Raw genomic sequence first — 27,107 nt, forward strand, 5'->3', positions numbered from 1 at the left:
TCATTGGGAGCTAGCTCAAAACCACTACATTAGAAACAAACAAGAGAAAATACCACTGATCTAAAAGAAATTGGAAAAAAACATTTTTTGCAAAAAATTCAGTGGAACTAAATTTGAAAAGATGAGTGAAATAAGATATTTTCCAGGAACTATAAATTATCAAGATTGACTTCATGAGAGATGGAAACCTAAATAGACAAAAAACAATGGAAGAAATTGAGAACATTATTAAAAAGCAACCTCTCCACAAAAGCCCCAGATCCAGATGGTTTCAAAGGTAAGTTCTTTCAAATATTCAAGTAACAGATGAATCTGATACTATTTAAACTCTTCCAGAACCTAGAGAAATAAGGACAGCTCCCAAATTCTTTTTATAAAACTATCATAACATGGATTCCAAAATCTGACAAAGTTAGCACAGAAATAGAGAACTTTAGACCAATCTCACTCAGCACAACCATGAAAAAAATAAAATAATGACAGAAATTTCTACAGCCTATTAAAAGAATAAAATACCACTTTCAAGTGGGATTCTTCCTACAATTCAAAGGCCTTTCAAAATTATGAAATCTATTAATATGATATATTATGTATCAAAGGGAAAAACACCAGAGGATGAACTCAATTAGATACCAAAAAGGAATTTTAACTGAATTCAATATTCACTCCTAATTTAAAACAAACAACAAACTAACTAACTTCACATATGGGAGTAGATGGTACACTTCCCCAGTGTCCATCCACCCTTCCCCCATTGGGGCAGCCAAGGGTTTGAGTTGTACTGACCTCCACCCTGTGCTAAGGGAGGCTCCTTAACCCCAAGTTGGTTAGAATAATTTCACCGTCACAAGGAATAGTTAAGGATGGACAAGTCATTTCTTGACCACAATGATTACTCCAAATATGAAAAAAGAGTCCTGGATGGTGCAGGGTAAACCTCGGGACTTCTTATTTCTTTAAAAATTGAAGGAACAGAAGCTATCTCTCCTTCTGGACTCTATGGTGTGCAAATGTCAGATCTTAAACTGGGCAGTCATTTTTTTTTTCCCCAAGAGGAAAGGCAACCAGACAACAAAGCCAGAGTGTAGAGGAGGGTAGAGCTCAGAGAGTCACAGTGAAACTGGAGCCCCGATCAAACTGCACCTGAAGCATACTTTACCACTGGGCTATTTTTTACCCAAGCTGATAAATTCTCTCTATTGTTTTAGCTTGAGTGAGTTTTCTATGACCTGCAGCCAAAAGCATTCTGATTCAGACTGACATTTTCTTAGCATCATTTAAAAAGTTGAGCTCAAATCAATCTAATGGTGAGAGACTAGAAGCATTCTCATTAAACCCAGGGCATATGAAATGAAGACAGCACCTGCCAAAGATGGCCTGGGAAAAATCCTGGGTTTCTGGGAGTATGAGGTCAAAGAGGGGTGGATAAAAATGAGGCTGAAAGGTCCTGACAGCACTGGGGACTCTGAAATGAAGAGCTCAGAAAAGACAGATGCCTTTTGCTGATTTGCTCAAAATCAGCTCCAGCGTCAGGGGACTCTAGCTACTTTCCCTAAAAAGTTATATTATATATAAATATTACAAAAAATCTAGAAAAGTGCAAAACACTTGACTATATATTTACCCTGAGTCGATCAGTATCCCTGTGAAAAAGGCTCTAACCTCTGTTGAGAGACATACGGGAGGTCATGTCAAATCAGAAGCAAGTCTTTGCTGTTGGGTAGTAATAATATTCAACATCACAGGGGCGCATGATCTCAAAGTAAATTGATCAGTGAAATTCCAACTAAAATTTTGCAGGATTTTTTTTAATCCAGTGAAATAAAACTGAAGTTTATCTGGGAAAAAAACCTGCAAAAATAACCGGGAAAATTCTGAGGAAAAAAAACTGTTGAAGTGGGACCAGCTTGATTAGATACTAAAACATCTGAAACTCGGCAATTAAAGCAATTTGATACTGGAGAAGGAGTAGGCAGGTGGATGAGACAATAGAGAATCCAGAAATAGACGCAAGTATACCAGAGAGTTTGGTTTATGGGAAAGGTAGAATTTCATGGGACAATCCTCTGGGATAAAAGAAAATCTTCTCAACCCTCCCATCTGTAATTTATATTTCCAACAAAGGATTCATTTTCAGAATATATAAATAACTCATCCAAATCAATAAGAAAAATGCAAATGAACAAAATGGACAGAATACTTAAATAGCCACTGGATGAAAGAGGCTGTCCCAATGGCCAATAAGCGTTTGAAAAGGAGCTCAGCCTTATTAATCAGGGAATTGCAAATTAAAATCACAGTGAGATGCCATTACACACCCATCAGCAAGCCTGAAATTTAAGAGACAGTACAAAGTGTTGGTGAAGACACAGAGCAACCCAAACTCTTATACTATGGTTGGAGTGTCCATTTATGTAGCTACTCTGGAAAGCTACTTCCTAAACTATTTGGAAAACTGAATTTAAACACAGTCCACTACACCATGACACAGAAATTCCACTCCTAGATGTATAACCAACGTAAACCACTCAAATGTCCATCAACAATGGAAAGGATCAATTTTTGTGATGCTCAGACAATGGAGTACACAGCAGCGGAAATGAATGAACTCTAACCACATGTAACAAACGTAACGTTGAGGGGAAGAATAGTCCTGAATGATTGCATTTATAGAATGTGAAGGCATAGGTGGAACTAGTCTATGATGACAGATGCCAGGTTACCTTTGGGGAAAGGGAGGGTGTGATTGGATAGAAACAGGCAGGGTTGCTGGCAGTGTTCTATTCCTGATGCAGCTGTGTTTCCTTCGTGAAAATTCATTATATATTTGGGCGTGTAGGGGAGGAAAAAGTTTTCCTTGAGCCTCTTAGGGTCCCTGGCTGGTCTGAAAATTAAACTGACAAGAACAGATTAACAGAAGAAAAGCATACACATTTATTTAACGTAAGTTTGACCTGACATGAGAGGCTTCACGAGGAAATGAAGACTCAAAGAGAACTGAGTATTATGCTGGTTTTGATGGAGAATGGGCAGTCAGGGAGCCTATGGTAAGGTTAGGAGTATGAGGTTAGAGTAGGAAACTGGGGGCAACTTAGCAAGGTCCGTCTGTCGGGATGTTTCTCGACATCCCTCTGTAAGAATAAGGATGCTGGGGCTTCCCTGGTGGCGCAGTGGTTGAGAGTCCGCCTGCCGATGCAGGGGACGCGGGTTCGTGCCCCGGTCCGGGAAGATCCCGCATGCCGCGGGAGCCATGGCCGCTGAGCCTGCGCCTCCGGAGCCTGTGCTCCGCAACGGGAGAGGCCACAACAGTGAGAGGCCCGTGTACCGCAAAAAATAAAAAAAAAAAAAGAATAAGGATGCTCCTTTCCTCCAGGTATTGGGAGGGCACCTCTCACATGAAGGCTTTATGACCTGTTTCAGAGAAGAAGGAGGAGAGGTGGGGGAGAAGGTCAGAGTGACCTTCTCTGACTTCTGCCATTTTTCTCAAACTCCTTCAGCTTAAAATATCCCATGTTGCCAACGTGCCACATTTGGGGGTAGCGTGTCCTGAACCTTATCAGGCACTTTTCTGTGTGTATGTCATGCATCAATAAAAAGGTTAAAAAGAAGTACAGAAACGTAAAGCTTATTGTGAACCGGCTAATGAAGTCTCCATGCTGTGTTAAAGGCCAGTTCGGCAGCATGTCTGTGACTCCCGGTCGCCCGGTGATACACAGAGAGAATAATGCTGACCTCAGATGGTTTTTACGAGAACTAAATGAGACAATGGATATGGAAGTGTTTTGTAATCTGTAAAGGGCGTTGTAGTGATTTTTATCATTACTGCGTGTTCCCATCGCTGAGAAGGGCACACGTGGAATTATGATGACCAGCGCTGTCTGGGCCCACAGCCCTGTTCAGTTATTTTATGGAGAATTCTCTCTTCAACATTTAAATCTGCCCCGGCTTTCCTCTCTTCACTGCCTCACCGCCACACTCCTGAGATTAATTCTTCCCTAAACAACGGAAGATGGATGCCCTTCGTGTTCCTTCAGCTGATTAAAATCATTTCCTCTCTGTTGAGAGTCCATTCATGTGAAACTGTGCTTCTGAACGCCGGCCTTAGAATCCAGCCCTGTGCACTGGAATTACAGCCTGTGATGCCTGAGAATTCCCCTTCCTTCCAGGAAGCGTTTCAGGGACCTTGCAGATGCCCAGTCCACAACTCCCTCTCTGGGCACAGGTGGAGGATGGCCAGCTGAGCCCCACGGCCTCCTCCGCGGAGAGCTGGCTGCGGATGTAGCTGCATCCGCGTGGCATCCTGACCACACAGGTATTAACACACAATCGTCATAGCAACAGAAACTGCCATTCATTCCGTGCACTGTCCCACTGGGTCCTCACAACAGCCCTGTGGGGGTAGATAACACAATCCCCATTTTACAGCTGTGGAAACTGAGGTTTAGAGGCAAGAAGTGACTAAAGCAGAGTCACAGAGTCACAAGTCGCAGACAGAAGATTTGAACCTAAGTTTGTTTAACTCTAGAGCCCAGGTTGGTTCATTTATTCGACAAATATTTATGAGGTGCCTGCCATGGGCCAGGTACTTGGATATGTCAGTGAGAAGGCTTCCTGCTCCCATGAGCGTACATTCTGTTGGAGGAGATAGACAACTGATAAACATGATGAATCGATCCATCATGCAGTACGCTAGAAGGACAGATGCTTTGGGAAGAAAGAGAGCTGCGCTGAGTAAGGGGCATCAGGAGTGCCTGGAGGTTGGGAAGGGGGGTGTCTTGGCTTTTGCAGTTGAAGTATAGTGGTCAGGGGAGACGTCCTTGAGAAGGTAACATTTGGACAAAGTCTTAAAGAAGGTGAAGGGATTAGCCATGTGGCTACCCGGAGAGAGAGTGAGCCAGGCTGAAGGAAAGCCCTGTACACAGGCCCTGCTGAGTAGACGCTTGGCATGTCTTGGGAGACAGAAAGGAAGCCAGAGTTAGGGAGGGGTTAGTGGTCGTAAGTGAGGTCAGCCTGTATGTGAGGGTCAGGTGCCACAGAGCCTTGCAGACCACTGCAAAGACCTTGACTGTCACTCTGAACAAAGCGGGGGCCTAGTGGAGTTGCGGCAGAGGAACATGGCTGTCTGACTCGAGTCTAGTGCCGTGTTACTCCCAAACCTGGCAGGGATGCAGGCATCACTGGGTGCCTGTTATTAGTGCCAGACCTACTGCAGAATCCCACATCCCTACGACCATGGCCAAGGTCCTGGATACCCCGCTTCCTGTCCTCGGCTTGCTCCCCCTCTAATCCTATTTCTGTCCAGCTGCCAGGCCTGGCATGGGGACCTACTTGGGTTCCGGCCTCTCTTCCCTGAGTTCCTGCTTTGGGCCCCTCTGGTAGCACCTTGTACCCTGAGCTTCATCGTCCCTTGACCCAACGGCAGTTGGACCGAGGAGAAACATGCTTCCTCTCCAGACCCCGCACCCGGGGGCACTTGAGCCACAGCCCTGCCAGCCCACAAGCAGATGTTTGGGCTGGAGAGTCCACACCACAAAGGCCCAGTGGTCAGCCAGCCTGGCCCTGGCGATGGCGGCTGGGATCCTGAGCTCGGCCAGCAGGACGCAAAGGAACATCTGGTATGCGACTCTCCTTAGCAGGGAGAAAGGCATGGAGTCAGCGGGGATGTTCAGACGGGCTTGGGGTCAGGGGCGGGTGGAAGCGGGAGGCAGTGGCGGCGGAATCACAAATTGTAACCCAGGGGCAATGACCAAATCTGGAGAATCAGACCCAGAACGGCATCTCCGCGAAGTGACCTGAAGGGTCCTCTGTGGCTGGGGAATGTCCGGGAATACTGGGAGGTACTCGCTGGAAGGGGTAGAACAGGACCAAACCCGCCAGAACCCGTGGATTCTGATTGCGGGGCTGCAGGCCTGGGTCTGCCGTCCTCTCTCCGATGGGCTGATATTTTTTCACTTTAATTGGGAACATAAGTAAACGGCAATGAAATCTATATTCCTGTGAGACGAGATGGAAGTGACTAAGGTGGGGGCATCACTGCCAACCCTCGCCACTTCTGGCCCATGGGAGGTGGGACAGGACTTCCTGATTTTGGAAATATTTGTATCTATGCCTCCTCCGACCCCGTGACAAGAAATGGGCTTCACAGAATCGTCTGCAGTCTCACTCGGGCCCCTTGGGGCCAGAGCAGGTTTCGGGAGAAGGATGGGAAGACACAGAATTGTGTCCACAGCCAGGATCAGGGCTCAATTGTGCCGAAGGTCAGATGTCAATCCAAGATCAACATTGGAAACGGGGTTGGAGCTCAGTGTATGAGGGGGCAAGGTTGGGTCTAGGCCTGTGTCCAGGTCGGGGCTTTGTCAGGGTTGGGATATGACTCCTTTGCTAGCCTCCTGTCTGCTTTGGTCTCCTGGTTCGCCTCTGAGCAAACCCCAAACATGGTGAGCAAGTGCCCCTCACCCCCCCAGACTCAAGTGCAGCAGGCGTCAGCCTCCTGGGGAAAGGCTGATTTCCAGCTGGAAACAAACCTGCTTCTGGGTCCTTCCCAGACCCCCTTGGCCCTGCTCATCTTCTGTAAGGCCCGCACTGTGTCCCACACTTTCATAGGTGAGCTCTCTAGATCTTGAAAACAGTCACTCGAGAGGGGAGGGTAAGAAATACTATCCCCATTTTATGGGCAAGGAAAACTGAGGCCCAGTTCTTTACTGCATCCAGGGGTCTGCGTATTCCTTATTGTTTGAAGTTGTTTCTACCCTCTTTTGCTTCTGGATCTAGGACACATTTCTTCTTTCACCTGGGTGCTCTCAGGTGGGAAACCTGATGCAGAGGCCGGGGGATCAGGCCTGATCCCACCTCTACTCAGCCTGAGCCAGCCTGGGAGTCCTTTCCTCCACAGGATTCCATATTGAGAAAAAACAAACAAAGAAACGGGCAAAGCAGATTTTCTGCCTGTGCAGGGAAGACCCCAGGCAGCTCACCCCAGGGAGGTTTGGGCCTGGGCAGGTGGGTGGGGGGAAGGTGTTCTTACTTGCAGAGGGCAGGGATGACCCTTGGTGAAAGCAGCAGATCTTCGCGCCATGGATCTAGCATCCTCGCCAGGTTCTCAGGGTGTTAGCAGGGCGCGGGGAGGAGTGATGATTAGGGGCAATCCTTGGGCCGGCGGTACCCACCTCTGAAGAGTGCACAAGGCAGGCCATCTGCTTGCTCTCCCCTCCCCCATAGCTCCCCTGCCCCCACCTCGCTCCAGGGGCTGGGGGAGGGGACAAGGGCTGCTCACTCCCTGTCCCTGGGGTAGCTGTGAGAAGGCGAGGAGACACTTTTGCAGCGTAAGTCAGAGAGTACCAGGGTCTCAGGGACTTCTCATTGCTGCCTTCTCCCTCAGCATAGCCTTCCGTCGCCAAGTCTCCAGGCCCCTCCCCTTTCGGAAGCCCCTGCCCTCTTTCTTCACCTGAAGACCCCCGCCTGGCTTTGCAGAGCGACTTCCCCCTTGCGGGCAGGAGGAGGCAGCTGGGTCGTCCGCGTGTGTACAGAACAAAGAGGCCCGTTGTAACTCCCGTTGCACCGACGAGAGCTCCCGTCAGGGCCTGACAGATGAGCGTGGGCACGCCCAGGGACAGAGACGGATGGGGACCCCTGTGCTGGAGCCCCGCGCGCGCTGCCCGGCTGTGTATCCCTCCCCTTGGGAGCAGGCTAATCAGATGGCCGTTTATGGAGCCATTACTCAGTCATTTAGTTATGCTTGGACGGGGTGGGGGGAGGGGAACGTGAGATTTCACCAAGAAGGCAATTAGGACCCCTTCCTGGTGTCTGCCGGAGGGGGCCACACGAGTCCCATTAAGTGGCGACGACCCACTGGCTCCAATCATATTGGAGGCCCACCTGTTCCTCCCCAGGGCAGGGCCTGCACTCCCTCCATCCACAGTCAGCCCCACTGGGGTGGGACCCAAACAACCAGACCTCCGCTGTGGTCCAAGTGGGCTTTCTGAGCTCCATGACACTGGCCCCAGAGAGAGGGAACCTGGATGCTTTCTTGAGCGCTTGCTGCCGTTGTTTTAAACTGGGAATCCGAGTGGGGCCCAGCACTTGGTATGCAGGCGGTTCCCTGGGAAGAGATTCTTTCACATTTGTGTGGTAATATATTCTCTGTCCCAGGGCCTGCTATTGTACAATAAAACAAGAAGGCCGGGAATCAATATAGAAATGTTAAAAAAGAAGTACTCTGAATCATTTTCATAACCTGCAAGTATGATTTTCAGCTGAGAAACATTTTCTTTTCTATTCTGAAATGGTGGAGCAGTTTTCAAGCCTGGGCTCTGGGACTGAAGCTTTTAGCTGCTTAAAGGTAAATATTACCCAGAGGAGAGGCCACAATAGACTGGGCTGTGATGAGCTGAACTTGGCTATAATAATAATGGTATATGTCATTGCCTGCTTTGCAAGCATCTGTTGTATGCTAGCTCTGTGATGGGTACGTTCGTGTTGAATAAGTTATATGTTTGAACAAATCCTTAGGGTTCATCTGCTCTAGCCCTCTCAACATGTAGAAATTCCCCTCTGTGACACTCCCAACAGATGGGCCTAGAAGTTTTCCTTAAACACTTGCAGTGGGAGCAACTCACTACTTCCAAAAGCCCATGCCATTTTCTTTTAATAGCTGTTAAGTATTTTTAAAATGCTTTTGACTTTTGGTCATGGTGTTGGAATCAGCACACACTGGAGCCTTCCTAATCCACTTTTTTTTTGGTAATAAATTTATTTATTTATTTTATGGCTGCGTTGGGTCTTCGTTGCTGTGCGTGGGCTTTCTCTAGTTGCAGCAAGCAGGGGTTACTCTTTGTTGCGGTGAGCAGGCTTCTCATTGCAGTGGCTTCTCTTGTTGCAGAGCACGGGCTCTAGGCACGCGAGCTTCAGTAGTTGTGACACACAGGCTCAGTAGTTGTGTCTCGCAGGCTCAGCAGCTGTGGCGCACAGGCTTAATTGCTCCGCGACATATGGGATCTTCCCAGACCAGGGATCAAACCTGTGTCTCCTGATTGGCAGGCGTTTTCTTAACCACTGCACCACCAGAGAGGTGCCCTCCACTTTTTAAACATACGCAAAGAGTTAAAATATAAATGCCATGTAGGTACAAATGGAATTTTGTCTTGTTTTTGATAGGACTGGCATTATTTAAAACACTGTAATAATTTCTATAGGCTAGAAGTTAAATGGAGATACCAGTGTGTACGGGATGGACCTCTGTGACCTGCAGTGCGCTGAGACTGGAGATGGCCTGTGGGCCAGGAATTCACTCACACACACACAAAAAAACAACAGGAAAATGGGGCCGATAGTCAAGAAAAAACTCATTGGTTGGATTTAATAGCAGGCTAGAGGTGATGGAAGAATAAATATGTGAGTCTGAAGATAGATCACTAGAAATGATCCAGTTGGAGAGAGCAGACAGGAAAATGATTGAAGGAAAATGATTGAAGATGAATGAACACAGCCTTGAAAGGGCACAGGACAATTTTAAATAATCTAACACACTGGTGATAGAAGTTCTAGAAGGAGACTATAATGATAATTGGTCAGGAATAATATATGAAGAAATAAATAGCTGAATTTGAAATAAAGAAATAAATAGCTGACCATATCATAGTCAGACCACTCAAAACTAAATATAGAGAAAATCTTGAGAGGAGCCAGAGGAAAAAAGATACATTCCTTATAGGGTAACAATAGTTAGAACCACCACGGACTTCTCAGAAAGAGTGGAGGCCAAACGACAAAGGAATAATATCATTAAAGTGATTAAAGGAAAAAAAAAAGACCCAACCTGTCAACCCAGGCAGTTTTACTATCTATATTCGTGAAATATCCTTTAAAAATGAGGATGAAATGGAGTGATTTTTAGACAAATGAAAGCTGAGAGAAGGTTTTGCCGGCAGACATACAGAAGATCTGCTAACGGGTGTTCTCCAGGCTGAAAAGAAATGATGGGATTTACCTGATGGAAAGTGCGTCTCCAGGAGGGAAAGAGCACAGCTAATGTTTTACTCTCATAATTCTGAGAAAAGACAGCTGACTGTTTCAAACAAAATGATAACATTTTAAGCATCGTTTAAAACATATGTAAAAAGTTAAAGATATGACAACAAAAGCAGAAAGAAGGGAAGGTGTTAATACACTTATTATTCTTGCGAAGTGGGAAATGGGAAAGAGGGGTGTGGGAAGGACCATGTGGGAGGTGGAAAGTGGTTCAGAATTGACTAAGGATGCAGAAGGTGAGCCCTAGACATTCTCCTTGTCGGGTCCTATTCCCTCCTGCACCCTCCCCGAGGTCTGCCCCTTGAGGTTGGACCAGTCATTTCCCACAAGAGCTCGCTGGCTGAGACCTGGCCTGGGCCCGTTAGCATTCAGCTCAGAGGCTGGGCAGGAAGGAGAAGAAAATCAGGGTGGCAGGAGGAAAAACCTCTCAGTAGGGCTGGGAGGAATGGGATGAGAAAGAGGAATAGGAACGGGGGACACACGTGCCGCTCCCAGCTGTCTGCCTGCGGGTGAAGCAATGAATCGCACTCAGTCATAAGGCCATGAATGGACAGAATACGTGGGACCAGTCACTCGACATCCGTTAGCTCACTTCGTCCTCAGAGCATCCAGCCAGGCTGACTGTATTTCCCCATCTTACAGAGGAGGACACTGGGGCTTCAGAGAAGTGAAATAACTCGTCTACCCAGTTAGTGAAAGGCTCTCAGTAGAGCAAAGGCCACTCTACCTGCATACAGCCAGAAATCTGTCAGAGGCAAGGGCCCTGAGAAACACGTCTCACTGGATCCTATCAGCCTGGCACGGGCGAGGTATGTGCCACAAGGGGAACCTCCCCATAGTGAGTCTCCGCCCAGAGCCTTGGAGAGATGGGGGGACAGTGAGCCCCAGAGACTCAGGAAGGCGCTGGCTCTGAGCTGGGCTGGCACACCTGCTTGGGACAAGCTCGTTGTGTGGCAGGTCAGCAGGCCATATGCACAGAGCAGGTAGCGCTGGGAGCTAACGTGAGGTCCCTTCAAGTCAGCACCACACAGGAAGGAACGCTGAGGACCCGCCTCGTGCTGGCTTCTTTATACACCTTGTCTAACCCTTTCTGTCATCTTGCACAATTATCTCCTAAGGTAACTGTTTTCAGCCCGATCGTACAGATGAGGAAACTGAGGCTTAAAGGGGTTAACTTCACTTACCCTTCATCAACCACAGTGTCTGGATTCTCATGGTTTCAGTCCTGTATGTCTGCCCACTTCTCATAGCAGGCTGTTTCATGCCCCAGAACCTTTGTGTATGGGATTCCTTGGGCACACGAGACTCAAGGCCTGGCCAGCTCCTATATTTTCGGGGGTGCCCTCTTTGCTGGTCTCTGGATTTCCAAGTTTCTCATTCCCAGGCCAGAGAGGAGGGTCTTCCAGAGGGGAGGAGTGCTATTCAACCCCAGGCCTTGGGAGGGTGCTAATTGCCAAGAGGGTCAGAGGCCTGGCTCCTGGCCGCAGCTCTGCTTCAAGAGCTGCGACCTTGGGAGAGCCATTTCTCACCTCTGCTGAAGATTACATCCCACTGTACAGTGAGGGGCTGGGTGTGTCTCACCCTGGCCCAGGGGTGGGCAAACATTTTCAGTTAGGTCCAGATAGCAAATATTTTTCGGTTTTGCAGGCCATGCAACTACTCAACTCTGCCTTTGTGGTGAGAAAGCAGCTGTACACAGCATGTAAACAAAATATGCGGCCATGTCCCAATAAAATTTTATTTACAAAAACAGGAGGCAGGTTGGATTATGGTTCTTTGTCTGGGACAATCTCAGATTTCTGGGTGCTAGAGAGATGGAGTTATATCATAGTCTAGTGGGGGAGGCATGCAGGCAAACCCCAAATTAACAGTGTGGTGTGAAAAGTAGAAATGGTTTGGAGGAGAGCACAGGCACAGCAGTAACTTTGATGGTTCAGCTGAGCGTCAGTGGGTGACACATTAGAGGGTTTGGCGGATGAAGGGAAGAGCACGCTAGGCAGATGGAACGGCATGTGCAAACACCCAGAGGCATGACAGTGCGTGGTGTCTTGGCAAAAGCTGTGGAATTCGAGGGCTAAAGCTAGAGGCACAAATGAAATCCAGGAGAATCTTAATTGCTGTGCTAAGGGGCATACAGTTTTCAGCAAATAATCCTCAGTTATTTAACTCCTCTTCAATGACTAACATTTTTCTTGGAAAGCGTCCACCCTACTAACAACTACTAATCTCAGTAAGGGGTGCTGGACATGCAATTTCTTCTAATTACATGGAAATACCGGTTGTTTCTTCTCTGTGGGTGCTGAGACCCCAGGGGCAGTGATGGATGCCCAGGGTAGGCAAAAGGGACGAGCTGAGCGCTGCTGATTTGCACCACAGTGGAGCCCGGGGCTCTGATTTCACACTCTGCCTCAGGCCAGAGCGGTTCTGCCTGTGTCATCATTATACTCATCAAGGGATGCTTTGTCTTCCCCTGATCGGCCTAATTGCTCTCCTCATTTGGACAGCCCTGGAGTCATTTAGTAATGAAAAGCGCCACACGCTAATACGGCATCAGGAGCTCACCTGCTTGTTGGCATTTGGAGCAGCATGGAGAGAGGAAAAGGCTCAGCTTGTCATTATAGGTGCAGAGCCTCGCGGAGCTGCTCGTGTGCAATTACCACCCAACAGTCTGGAAATTGCAGTCTGGTTACAGTGGCTGCTAACGAGGACTAATTGCACCACCACAGAGCCGTCCCGGACACTTAAAACAAACGGCCCCTGTGGGAACGTGGCGATGGGTCGGGAAAATCCCATCTATTCTTGGAACAGAGGGAAAGGCTAGTTGGGGTTGGGAAGGGATCAGCTGGGGGCTTCTGGGCATAAAGATTGGTTTCTCAATCAGTGTAATTAAACTAGAGTTTCATGAAGACATCCACCCATCCATCTATCTACCCATCCACTCATGCGTTCATCTATCCATGCGTTCATCCATCCATCTTCCCCCATCCATCCACCTATCCACCCTCCATCCATCTAGCCTCTGTCCATCTTCCTCTGTATGTTTTTTCAACTGTTAACCCAGACATGCATCCATGATGTATCCATCCATCCATCCTTCCACCCACCCAACCATCCATTCATCTATCCTACCGTACATCCGTCTAGCACGCAACTGTCTATCTCTCCATCCATCCAACAAATTTTTGCCAAACTCTTGCTTAGTACAAGGCCTACTTTTTTTTTTTTTTTTTTTTTTTTTTTGCGGTACGCAGGCCTCTAACCGCTGTGGCCCCTCCCGTTGCGGAGCACAGGCTCTGGACGCGCATGCCCAGCGGCCATGGCCCACGGGCCCAGCCGCTCGGCGGCATGTGGGATCCTCCCGGACCGGGGCACGAACCCGCGCCCCCTGCATCGGCAGGCGGACTTTCAACCACTGCGCCACCAGGGAAGCTCCCAAGGCCTACTTTTGATGCTGTGAGTCAAGGATGAGTCAGGAGTGATTCTGCACACAAGAACACATAATAGACGCTCAATAAATATTTTTGAATAAATTTTTAAAAAGAATAAATATTTTCTCAATGAAGAGGAGACCATTTTAAGGACTCAGCTAAGTGGGAGGATAAAGAAAAGGGATTAGTAGGTGTGAAGACAGAGAAGGTGTAAAGTGTTCTCAGTCATACATGCTTGTGAGCCTGTGTTTGAGCGTGGTAAGATACTTCATCTCCTTGAGCCTCAGTTTTCCTACCCATAAAATGGGGATAACCCTAGCTCATAGGGTTATTATGTGGATTACCTAAAATATTGCATGTAAAGTTCTTAGAACAATGTCTAGTACATAGGAGGCACGTAAAAGTTTGGACTTTCCCTAAGTGCTGCTTTCCTTGACTCCTCTAGGCTACTACCCCCTACTATGGATCCTCCCATCTTTCTGCCCACCCTACTCTGCCTAGAAAGAGAAAAAGGCCATCCTAGGAATTAGAACCCAGTGTAGATGCTTGTAACACAAGGGAGGTCTTGGAGTTTGGGGAATGTTAATTCTTTCCCTTGTGATTGGAGCCCAGGGAGTGAGGGGCAGTGACCAGGGAAGGACAGTAGGGTCAAGGCCATATCAGTCTGGGAAGAGCTGAGAGGTTTGGGATTTGCTGTGGGGAAGATAGGGGATTGCAAGCGATCTGAATTTGGCCTGGGGAATTGATTACTATTCACTGATTATTACTCTGTGGGTAATTGATTGGAAGATCATCTGGTCATAGTGATTCAAGGGCAGAGGCTGGATGGAAACTGGTCCAGTGCTCTTTCCTGGTCCCAGTTGCTAGATCTCTGGTCCCTGGGCTCCCCCGCTATAGTTTTCTGGCCTGGAGCTCAGGGCTGGGGAAGGAATTTTAGAGCCACGGGTTCCTCTGCCCTGTCAGGATCTGTACAGGGGTCTACAGGTCCCCACGTTCTCCCCCGACCCCGCACACACTCACAGAACTCTGCTAAGTGGCCATTTCAACTGTCCTTACATACCTCCTGTGACAAGGACATCACTCCTTCCTGAGGTAGCCTGTTTCCTCTCTGGCCACCGCTGACAAAGTCTTTTGTGAGATTAAAGTTCCCCCTATTTTTCTTGGATTCTCATTGTTCACCCTCGCCCTACTCCTGAGGGGCTGGGCAGAGTAGGTCTCAACGGCAGCCGTGGACACGGTTCATCTGGGGGCCAGGACACAGGCTCAGTTTGTGGTCAGGGGTCGGTGGGCGGCCGGGTCAGTGCTTGGGCTGCAGCTGGGCTCAGGGTGGGGCATTTCCCAGGAGGGGTGGGGGTGGACTGACCGATGAACTGGCAGCCCCTGTACCCCCTGCCTCCTGGTAGGCTCCCTCTGCTATAGTCTCCTCCCACCTGGATGCTGGGTTTGCCATGGGATTTCCACCAACAGAAAGTGTTGGAAGTGGTGCTGCGCTAGTTCAACACTTGCCTTTACAGGCCTGGCAGCCTCTGCTTTTGCCTGATGAATGAGGAGAGGCCCCCCGGAGGAGGTGGAGAAGCCACTTCGGACATTCCAGCCCCACGTGAGCTCTCCTCAGAATGCAGCCATGGGAGTGGCCTCGGCTAAACCACGTGGAGTAGAATGGCCCCGCTGGGCCCATCTGCCCTCAGCATTAGAAGAAATGATACCAATGTGATATTGGTATTGCTTTAAGCCACCGAGTGTTTGGATGGTTGGAAAGCATCAATAGATAACAGGTACTGGGGTCCTAGGTAGCACTCCCTGTCCACTCCCAGGGCACCGTCAAGTCCCAGCTGTAGCCAGTCTGAGTTCAGATCAGGCCCTCAGCACTGATTCCTGCACGACCCCAAGTACATCACAGATGTCATGGGCCTCGCTTTCACTGTCTATAAAGTGGAGAGATGTCAGTGTGATGATTCCATCTCTTCCAGCTTTTCTTTGATGAGGCCAAGGGATTCTGGGTGAGGCAACGGCGCCTTCATTCCCAGAAGGCCCCTTCTCAGGGGAGGTTTCCCACACCCGTGGCCTCACTGCCCACGGAACAACCTGGTACCAGTCTCCTGGCCAGTCCACTTGGAATGACACACCTCTGCTTCAGCTGTGTTAAATTCACCCTGATGGTCCATGTGGCACCTGGAACAGGGCTGTGCCCTGGGGTGGACGCTTGGCTAACTGGGCATGGGTTGGTTTTGTGCAAACAGTACAAAGCCAACCCCATTCCCTCTGCTTCATTGTTCCTCGTTGGATTTCGGCAACAAGTGATTCACTTAAAAGGCGAGATGGGAACAGGCAGTGATGTTTGAAGCATTTCTCCCTTGATCACTTAGCAGCCCTCTACCTATTTTATTATGCTATTGGCAAAAATTATGATGTTTGTGCAAATTATGTTTGGGTAATCATGTCTGAAGGAGCCTGTGGTTCAAACTTTCCAGCCAATTTCTCTAAATGGGAGCTTTTAAACTTCTCGTCTTTATGGCCTTCAGAAGATGCTTGTAGAGACGGTACTATATCAACTTTGGAGGTGGCCAAGGATGGGGGAGGGGAGTCAGCGCAGTGGAGGCTGGGGACTCAGAGGGTCAGAAACCTGGGCCCCACCTGTGAAACCCCTCACAGGGCGCTCTCTGGGTTGAGAAAGCAGATGTCATTGAGCCCTGCAGGTGGCCGTGGCAACATAAAGAGTCGGCAGACGGAGGCCAGCACAGTCAAGCAGAACTTTGTAGAAGTCTGAGCTGTGCAGGGAAGTCTGAGCTGCCGTAGGAGGCTTGCGGTCCCCAGGAGAAGAGGACACCGAGATCCAGGTAGGAGAAGCATCCTCCCAAGGTCCCCCAGCTGGGCAGCTGAGGTGCTGGGACTGGCAGCTGGAACCGGACACAGCTGCTGAGAGCCCAGGAAAAGGGCAGAGGGGGCATCCTTTCCCAGCCAGCGTGGGTGTCAGGCAGGGCGGTGGGAAAGACTCCCCTCCCCTCTGATGCCTTTTCCTCGATGGTGAAAGGACATAGGGCTTGAATTCGAAGCTAGCAGCGGAACACATCTGATGAACCTCTTCAATATTTATTTTCCCAATAGACTCGAACAATTCTGGAGAGACATAATATCACGTTTCTTAGAAATTTCCCTGAATACATATTTATGAGGGAAACCTGAATAAGAAGGGCTCAGACCTACTTATTTATGTATTCAGTCATCTCCAGGGTGCGGGCTGTGCTGGCATTAACGAGGAGAAGAGACAGTAATGAGATTGCACTTGGGCTGAGCCCCTGCTCCAGGGACAGGATTAGGGCCCAGCTGCCAGCGTTCCGTGATCCCCACACTCAGGACGCTCGTCCTTCAAGTTTGCGCCTCTGGGGATCCGTGGATGTCAAACTTGCTGCATATTGGAATCATCTGGGAAGTTTAAAAAAAAATACTGACACTTGTGCCCTTTTCACAGAGATTCTGATTTCATTTTTCCAGGGGCAGCCTTGGCATTTGGGACTTCTACAAGCTCCCCAGGCGATCCATCATGTAGCAAAATTTGAGAACCACTAATTTTGACTGTGAACCTGTGGGCCTGGCTACATTCACGTGTCATCCTTTCTCCCTCCCTAGTTTTTACCAAAGGTGAGCGGCGCTGGTGGAAAGGGAGAGTCCAGGGCTGGGGGTTAGGGGCAGGGCCAACTTCATGGACCTGTGACCTGAGCAGAGGCAGAGGGGGCCGTGCTTGCTTAAATGCCCTGCTGTAGCCGTCTTGAAATTCTTAATCATTTTTTAACAAGGGGACTTGCATTTCATTTTGCATTGGGCCCTGCAAATTATGCGGCTGGTCCTAAGCAGGGGACCTGGTTCTAGCGCCATCTCTGGTTGTGTAACTGACTTGCTGTGCAACATTGGGTAAATCTTTCTTTGTCTCTGGATCTCCATTTTCCTCTCCTAGAATAAAAATCCATCAGCCCCAAGGACTTTCTAGTACCTTCTCTGTCTGTGTCAGCACATACATTCACACAAGGCCACCTAAGAAGATAATTGGGCTGCCTTCCGTCCAACACAGTAATAACATGTAATGACCGGCTGTTTCCAAAATCACACGTTGTTGGATTGAATTCCGCACCATTCCAAACAGGTTTGTGTACTTAGAACCTACTAAGGGCCCAAAATGACTAATGTGTGGACGTTCGTGTTCTCACTCCCTTCTTTCTATAGCTGAAGAGAATTTATATCTATAGCCTTGCCCATTCAGTTTCCTGGCAACCCTGCCTACTAAGAAGAGTTCTGCCTCTCCAGCTAATTCCTCAGCTTTTCTAAGGCAGAATTGGACCCGGGTAGAAAGGCTGGGGACTGTGGAGGGGAAGGCAGGAGATTTGCATCAGAAAGGGAAGAGCTGTTCCCTGGAGAAAAGCATAGAAGGGGTGAGAAGCAGGGGCTGGGAAGGGAAGGGAATAGGGAGAATTTTGCATTGGGGTTGAGAGTGGGGGAAAGAAGAAGGTATTTGAAGCATGGCTGCCAGATGTGTGGATATTGAGAGTGGCAGCTGGAGGAGAAAAGAATTGTTAAGGTCTTTTGTTGTGCATTGAGCATATATTCTGACCTCCCCAAATACATCTGCACACTTTCCCTTCAGAGGTTTCTCAAGAGCATAAGCCTAATTTGCAATTGCTTTCAGGTATATTTTTCTATCTGACTGCAGATTCCGTGAACTGATCCTGTGCAGAGACTAGTCCATCTGGGACGCCAGTTATATTTGGAATACACTGTTAAGCCAGGGTGGAATGGAAGTGACAGCAGATGTGAGCTGGGACATCCTTCATCTAGTGCAGGCATTTCATAGACTCATGATCTCTTGGAGTGGGGAGAGATCTTAAAAATGGTCTAGTTCAGCCCCTTCCCCACTTGAACTTTCTAGAGCATCTCTACCAAGTCTATTTTTTGCTTATATACTTCCTGTGAAAAGGAATACAGGAATGCACTCTCTCCAGGGAAGGCTTGCTCTGTGTGTAGATAGATCTAGTCATTAGAACGATCTGTCGACATTCGCAAAAACTATTCTTAGTGGTGTACATTGTTACAGTCTCACTGGACATCACCCTGCCGGGTCTTACCACAATTTAAAATGTTCTCATTCTTTGAAGGAGCAATTCAACTTCTAGGAAACCTGCAGAAACTCATACACAAAAATAGATATCAAAAGATGTTTACATTGAAGCATTAATTGTGATAGTGAAAATTTGAAGCAGCTTAAATGTATGTTCACAAGGGATTGCTTAAAAATTATGATATACCCATACTGTGGAGTAATATAGAAGTGTGTTACTAATGTGGAAAGATGTCCATGGCCTATTAAGGAGAAAAGTAAGTTGCAGACAATAAGGGATGAATGAACTCAAGTGTGTACAGGTTTCCCCTGCTACCCCAGAGTAGAGTGTTCCTATGGAACCTTCCCTAAGCCAAAACGACGTAAATTGAAGAAGCAATTACCTTAGGACATATCTTGCTAATGGATGCACAATGTAAATCAAGATAAAGCATAGATGCTCACAGACATAGTTCGAAGTCATGCTGGCTTGATGCCGAGATGCTGAGTGTCGTTACCAGGGAAGGAGCCTGATGGCGCCGGTCTCACTGCGCTGAGCGAGCTGTCTCTATAACAGCTGGCTGCAAAACAAACCCTGAGTATTATTTTGGCTTTTCACCTTTTTTTTTTTTTTTGGTAAAAGCTAAAATCCTCTTCAGATTTCTTTCCATTAGTGAAAACAGTTACTAATATAGGTCTTTCCAAAAAGAAATGTGGTATAAAGCCAACTTTCAAAAAGTGGGGCACACCAGCATATTTTTTTAAAAAAACCAACAAAGCTTCATACATATACATGACCATGAATTAAAGATATCAAAATTTATAGAAAAATGATACACACAGAATTGCATTAGGGAAATGCACATCAAAAGCACAAGGAGATAGACACTAGTTCACATCCACGATAATGGCTATTATCGGAAAAATGGAAAATGACAAGTGTTGGTGAAGATGTGGAGAAACTGGAACCCTTGTTCGCTGCTAGTGGGAGTGTAAAATGGTGCAGTCACTTTGGAAAACAGTTTGGCCGTTCCTCAAAAAGCAAAACATAGAGTTACTCTATGATCCAGCAATTCCACTCCTAGGTGTGTACCCATGCAAAACGAAAACATACGCCAAAATGTGTACGGGAATGTTCATAGCAGTAGCATTGACAATCGTCCCAAAGTGGAAGCAACCCAAATGTTCATCAGCTGATGAATCTACGAATAAAACGTGGTATCTACACAGCGGCATATTATTTAGCAATAAATAGAATAGGAGTACTCATTCATGTTACCATATGAATGAACTTTGAAAACATTATGCTAAGTTGAAGAAGCCAGTCCCAAAGGACCAGATATTGTACACTTCTATGAAATATCCAGAATGAGCAAATCTATAGGGACAGAAATTAGATCAGGATTGCTTAGGGCTATGGTTGGAGGGGAAGGCGGGTTGGGGAGTGACTGCTAATGGTCAGATGAGAACGTTCTAAAATTAGATTGTAGGGATGGTTGCACGACTCTATGAATGTAATAAAAACGCCTGAACTATACACTTGAAATGGTGTATTATGTCGCATGTGAATTATATGTCAGTAAGCTCTTTTGTAAAAATTGCTAACAGTGTTTAGATCTGGGGGAGGGCACTGGGTTAGGAGGGGGCAGTGAAGCACTTGCCTTGTCCTGGTGATTTATTTCCAGTAGCAAAACATGGCCATCCACAGGCACTTGTGGAGGCCTTTAAGCAGATGGCTGCTGGACACCCAGCCCTCTGACAAAGCAGGCGACATCAGCTCTGTCCCTTCTCTACCTCTGGGGCCAATGGCTGTTCCTCCACGGGCCATCTGAGGCCCAGGCATGGCTGTAAACACACAGAGTAATGCCACTGCTCATGCTGGCCTCTGGTGGCCAGGAGCGGGCCAGGTGCTTGGGTGCCTTTCCTGATGCGGGGGACGTTCACAGACTCTCCAGTGACTGAAGGCAGAGGATGAGACCCGTTCCTGGAGTTCCCCATCCCAGAGAGGGCTGTGAAAAGGGAAGCGTTCTGGGCTCAGCGGGGATTTAGTTGGCAAAGACTAAAAACTCAGAGAAGATGCTATATCTGACTGGGATGATGTAGTTAAACCCAGAGAGGCCAGGGCGGCCCTCTCCACCTACAGCAGACAGAGGCAGAGACAGGAGCCAAGGTTGGCTGGAGCAGGGCCAGCGGCCAACAGAGGTCGGTGCAGCTGGACACCTCTGCTAGCAGAAGCCCTTGCAAATCCCCCCATCCCTCCAGCCGCAGGAACCCAGGTCCACCTGGCCTCATCTGCCTGACTCAGAGCTGCAGAAGCCACGGCACAGCACCCCAGTACACACACACTCATATGACCTCGAAACCACGAACGTGCAAAGGCACCCAGGTCCACACCCAAAGGCGTGGGCAGGACTACCACACATGAAATGCACGTAGACAACAGATGCACAGATGCACAGGCACACAAACAGAACAGTGCACACGCTGGGACGTTACACAGCACAGGAAGCAGATGGATAGACCTAAGCAGGAAAGTCCTTCCAGTCTGTTCAACTGGCTGGCAAAGGCCCACCCAGAGCAGCCAAGGCACCCCTTTCAACCCCCAGTCTGAGTCCGGCGCTCTCCTCTGCGTCACCTGCCTGGTCCCTCCTCTTCCCCGACAGTCCCTGGGCCTCCCTGTGGCACATGATCCATCCTACAGCGCTGGGACTGTGGGCTTACTCGTTTGCTTCCCTCACTGGCTGCACGATCCTTGAAGGTAGGAGCTGTGCTGATGTATCTCCGAGTCCTCAGCACCTGGCAAGCGTCTGGCGCCTAGTACAGGGTTCATGCGCAATGCTTTAAATGGAGGAATAAATGAATGGAGTAATCCAAGTGTATCTTTATTCGGGAAAGTGTTCAATCTTCATAACTATCAAAGAAATGCAAATTAAAAAGAGATTCAATTTTACACCTATTAAATGAGTACAAATTAAGAAGCATAATGATCACACCCAAGACTGACCCAGTTGTGGTATAACCATGGCGCACACAGTGCTGGTGGCAGCGTGTAACCCGGGTGCCCCTCTTTGGAAAGCAATTTGATGCTACGTATCGAGTCCTCAAAAGGCTCACACCCTTAGGGCAGTGATGCCACTCCTGGGAATTTATCCAGAGGAAATTACCAGAAAGAAGAAGGATATTGATGATCACGAAGCCCCGATTTTAGAACCAAAAATTGGGACACACGTTCTGACACATTCCATTTAAGGACCGGTGGGAAGAATATTCCAGAAAACTGAGGACAAAGCTGACCATGCTGAATTGGGAACAGCAATGGTGGGAATGTACATGCCCTGAGGGCAGGGACCTTGTATGTATCCCTCACTGTTGTGTCTCCCGTTCCTAACAGGGTATCTGGTACGCGGTAAGGTAATATTGTCAAATAAAATAATAAATAATGGTTGAGTAATATAATAATAATATATTTAACCATACTATATTTAACCATTATAGATGTTATTTATTTAGCCACACACTTATTAACTATATATATATATTTCACCATTACGCACATGCACTCTGGATAGAATGTAGCCATTAAAAGTGACTAATATGCAGATGTGTTGAAGATACAATATTTTAAAGAAATAATTTCCTATTCTGCACGAGAAGGACTTATGTGCTAGAGAAGGTGGTTCACTCAGAGACAGGACTGCACGTGGCTTAGACCAGGGGTTGGCAAACTTGGCCGTGGGCCAAATCTGGCCTGCCAGCTGCTTCTTCAAATAAAATTGTTTTGTGACATAGCCACACCCATTCATTTATGTATCACGTGTGGCTGTTTCGTGCTGCAGAACTGGGTAGTGGTGATGGAGACTACATGGCCCTCAAAGCTTAAAATATTTTACTTTCTGACTCTTTATAGGAAAAGTTTGCTGACCCTTGGCCTAAATAAAAAAAGGACAGGAAGGTGAGGGCAACCAGCCTTTCCTGGACAGTGAGGCTCTTTCAATAAAGAACTGGAACCATAACAGCAGTAACAGTAGCTACCTTTCACGGAACATTATCTAGGCGTCAGGCACGGTGTCGAGGACTCACAGCCATGCTCCTTTAATCCTCACAGCCACACGTGAAGTAAGCATATTTGTCATCCCTGTTTTGGGAGGGGACACGGAGGCCTAGGAGCTCAGATGACCTGCTCAGATCCCACAGCCGTAAGTGGGGCAGCTGGACTCAAGCCCCGGCCTGCGGACTTCACCCCTGTGCTCTGCTGCTGTCAGAAAGCCAAGAGTTATTTTACAGACGTGGTGTCTGGAGCTCAGAGGTTGACCCACTTGCTCAAAGGTGCACAGTGTTAACGGATAGAGCCAGGATTCAAATTCAGGTCTGAGTGAGTGGACTCTGTTTCCTCCAGTTAAACGTGGAGCCAGTCTGGGGGCAAGGTGGTGAGATTAGGGGTGATCCTCACGTGAATGCTATTCTAATGGCATTTGGGGCCTGTGGCCGACAGTGGAGGTCGCGTTCTGGGCCGGCTGTCTGAGCTCTGGACTTTACTCCCGATTGTCTCTTGGACTTTGGATAAGCTCCTTACCTCTCGGGGCCTCAGTTTCCCCATCTGCATGACAAGGTGCCTGGGAACGGACAGGTTTTCTGGATCTTTCAGCCGGAAAGCAGAACGTCAGACCTCCCCAGGGTGGATGGAATGCAGCCTCTTCTTTCGAGAACACAGGCAGGCTTGGGATAAAGGTCACCAGTGATGGGAGAAGGTCTCCTCTGTTCTCACAGGATCCTGGAATGGAATTAAGGATCCGTGGGGCCTGCAGACGTTTCTGGAAGGGATGGGGGCCTGGGCAGAGTCTGAGGAGGAAGGTGAGGGAGAAATTCTGCAGCCAACACCAGGAGAGTTTTTTTTTTTTTCCCCCACTCCAACCATTAGCAAAATCCAACGCCTAGGAGACTATAGAACATCCAGTGGCAGAGATGGAGGAAGAGTGTGGGGTGGGCGTCGGGGGCTGGCCAGGGGCGGGGCTAGGGTGTGGCCAGTGAGATACCCACATCCAGAGCAGAATTTAAGAGGACACCAAAAAAAACAATAATCAAGATAAGCAATATTTTAATGCCATTTAAAGAATCCAAACAATCCATAACGAACAAAACATCCAAATTTTAAATAGAAACAGGCTGTTTGTTTTGTGACCCTACGTTATTGTGCAACAAGAAGTGTTGATTCTGATCAGTCCACCTGGCCTACACCCCCCTACCCTGGGTTTATGGAGATTGGTAATGGTGCCCAAACGAACTGGGCCACACAGAGCTTTAGCTGCAGTCGTGTTATTTGACTGTAGAGATTTTACTAGCTTTTTCCACTTAGTTTGAAGTATGGGAGGATAGTTTGATAAGCGTATGTAAGGGTGAACATTTTTTCTTTGCTTCAGACTTTAGTGTGACTGGGCTTAGACCGAGGCTGGAGTCCTGAGGTCCTGAGGCTCTGGAGGTATGAAGAGTCCAAGTGGGATGGGGCGGGTGGGGGGAGGGGGCTGGTTGAATAGAGATGGATTCCCGCTAAAGTTTCTCCGTGAGCCCATAGGAGCCCAAGCTTAAACACAACATGTTTCCCCAGACGTGTATATATTTTGTTGTGATGAGTACGACAGTGTTTTGTTTTTAAAAGGTCAGTGCATCTGCTTTTATTTTTTGCAGGCATGTATTTTCTCAGAGGATGGATACTAAATGATTGACTACAATTCTATGAGTCTAAGAGATTATTTTGTTGGTATACAAGAGTCTTGTAGTGAAAATATCGAGTGCTGGGAATTGAACTCCAAGGACAGGGCATACCACCCACCTGAGGAGGGCTCAGAGTCTGGCACTGGGCCCTGGGGACTCAGGCCCTTCTGCCCTGGTGTGCCTGTAGCCTGGAGTCCCACACGTCCTGGTGGGAGGGTGGGAAAGGCAGTCACGTTAGACCAGATTTTCTGTGTTCCGCCTCTGTCTGCATCTCTTGGGAAGACTTACATGTGGCTCATGGTGACTGGGGTTGACTTACCTACAGCTCACGGGGTAAGAGTAGGACTCCTGGGGTGTCTGGGGGTTGGGAGGGTTTAGGCCCTGATTTGGAAAGAAAGCAGGAATCTTCTCCATGACCCCAAGCCTCTCAGGGTTATGAAGGGAGACAGTTTTGGGCACGGTAACTACAGACCCTCAGAGGCATGGGCGGCCTCTTGTTTCCCTTTACTTGAATCTCTCTCTCTCTTAACTTTACAATAGTTTAAAAATGTGAAAAAAACTTTAGATTTGCAAAAACGTTGCAAAAATATTACGGAATCCCCTTAAACCTTCACCTGGCTTCCTCAGATGTTAACATCTATGCCCGTGGTATCATGATCCAGACCAGGAAATTAGCATCGATGAGACGCTATTAACTAACCTACTGCCTTATTCATGTTTTCCGTTGTCTACTAAAGCTCCGCATTGCACGTTGTTGTCATAGCATTTTTGTCTCCTCCAATCTGGGGCAAGTAATCCTCAGCCTGTTTTTCATGATTTGGAGACTTTTGAAGCATACTGTCTAGTTGTTGTGTAGACTGTCCCTCAGTTTGGGTTTGTCTGATGTTTCCTCACAGTCAGTTTTCATCTTTGGCAAAAAAAAGCTGCAGAAGTAATGCTGTGTCCTTCTCAGTGCCTCCTATCAGGTGGTACGTGAGTCAGTGTGTCTTGGCCAAGGTGCCGCCTGCCAGGTTTCTGTGCTCATCTCCTTTTCTTTTACATGATTAAAGGATTAATGACGGCAACAATCCTTGTCTCAGTCTGTTCGGGCTGCTGTAATACAATCCCATAAACTGGCTTAGAAACAACAAACACTTCTCACCGTCCTGGAGGCTGGGACGTCCAAGTTCAAGGTGCTGGCAGATTCGATGTCTAGTGAGATCCTGTTTCCTCATTCACAGATAACCATCCTCTTGCTGTGTCCTCACTTGGTGGAAGGGGCGAGGGAGCTCTCTGGGGTCTCTTTAGTAAGAGCACTAATCCCATTCACGGGGGCTCCACTGTGACGACCTGATCACCTCCGGAGACCATCACCTTGGGGGGAGGTTAGGTTTCAACGTGTGAATTTGCGGGGGGACCCATACACCCATATAGCATTTCTCATGTGCACGTCCATCACTTCCAGCTAAAAATCATGCTTAGTCTGTTACCTCCTTCGAGCTCACATAGCCGAGAGGCTGGGCAGAACTCCAGTTTTATGGCTAGTTCATCCAGTTTTTTAAGTTTACTGGTAGAAATGGGAGCCTATCAGGGGAAGAAGAGGAGAATTCATACTTTTGGGGTTTCTTCTGTCAACAATGTGCCAGGCATTTTTATACACTGCCCATGTCACGTTTAATCCTTTCAGCAACGATTGATTATCCTCATTTTATGGAGGATGACAGGGTCTTGGAAAGATCAGGAAAGCTCTCTAAGGTCACATAGCCAGGAGACAGTCTGTGCGAAAGTCCAGGCTCTGTACTTTTCCTTTTGCTATGTCTCCAGGGAAGGGCTTTGCTCAGCGTCGCTCAGTGATTCTGTAACCCTGCTGGGACACAAACCCAAATTCTTGGGTAGCTTCCCTAGAGGAAGTTGGGAATCAATGAAAGAATGCTTTTTCATGATCTTCGCCACCAGGTGGGCGGAACAGGTGTCATTTCCCATGGGAATGTCATCTGCATTTCGTAGAAGATGAAACTGAGGGTCAGGGAGTTCATGTGTCACAGCCAAAGCCTCAGCCAGGAAGGGGCAGCCTTGGAATTTTAACCCATAGGAAAGGAATGTGCTGGTACCTGGGCAGGGAGGGGGCACTGAGCCCACAAGGTGGTAAACGTTTATCTGTTTGAGAATAACCCACCTCTCTCAGGGGGTTGCCTGCAACCACAGGTGGTGTCTTACAGGTGATTTTCATGCTTCATAAAAACAGAATTTATATGACTTATAAAATTTTATGTGATTTATAACACATGTTAAATATGTGAGGGAGCTGGCAGGGCTCAGACATCCCTCTGCCCTCTCCAATTTGGATAGTTGGCAGTTAGCCCTTTATCAAAGGCTGTTCTGCACCCAACCCTGGACACAGGGGCTCTGGTGGTCCCGACCTCATGCTAATGACCCAGCTCCTGCTCCCAGGTTCCCAGCTCAGACGTGGCCCCACTGGCTCCTAAGCCAGAAATATGGGCATTTTCCTAGACCTCCTTTCTCCCTCATCCCCCATATTTGATCACCAAGCCCTGTTCTTTGCCCCACCAAACATCTCTGGAATCCTCCCCTTTTCTGTCCACCATCACTAGTAGCCACATCATTTCTTGCCTTGACCATCACTTATGTTTCTTGCCCACATAAAACTCTTCCGTTCCTCCCAGGTCACCTACAGCATCAAGTCCGAGTCTCCAGGGCTGACATTCAAGGGCATACAGTGATGGCCCTGCTGCTCTCAGCAGTTCTGTTTTCTATCCGTCCTCCCCAGTTGCCTGTTCTACACCAATCATACATCAGATGTACTTGCCTAATAACCCCACGTTGTTTCATAAACTTTGGCTTTTCCAGATGTAGTTGCC

The 27,107-nt window shown here is 48.0% G+C and overlaps 1 protein-coding gene across 1 annotated transcript in view; it reads left to right on the forward strand.

Moving 5' to 3' along the window:
* Window positions 1-15,370, forward strand: part of MIS12 (MIS12 kinetochore complex component) — a 231,109-nt gene extending 215,739 nt beyond the window's left edge. Inside the window, exon 6 of the transcript XR_013825058.1 lies at window positions 14,969-15,370. The gene's annotated coding sequence lies outside the window, so the exon portion shown is untranslated. The remainder of the gene's footprint in view (window positions 1-14,968) is intronic.
* The last annotated feature ends 11,737 nt before the right edge of the window (window positions 15,371-27,107 follow it).

This window comes from Stenella coeruleoalba (genome assembly GCF_951394435.1).
Source record: "Stenella coeruleoalba genome assembly, chromosome: 19".
Classification (NCBI taxonomy): Eukaryota; Metazoa; Chordata; class Mammalia; order Artiodactyla; family Delphinidae; genus Stenella; species Stenella coeruleoalba.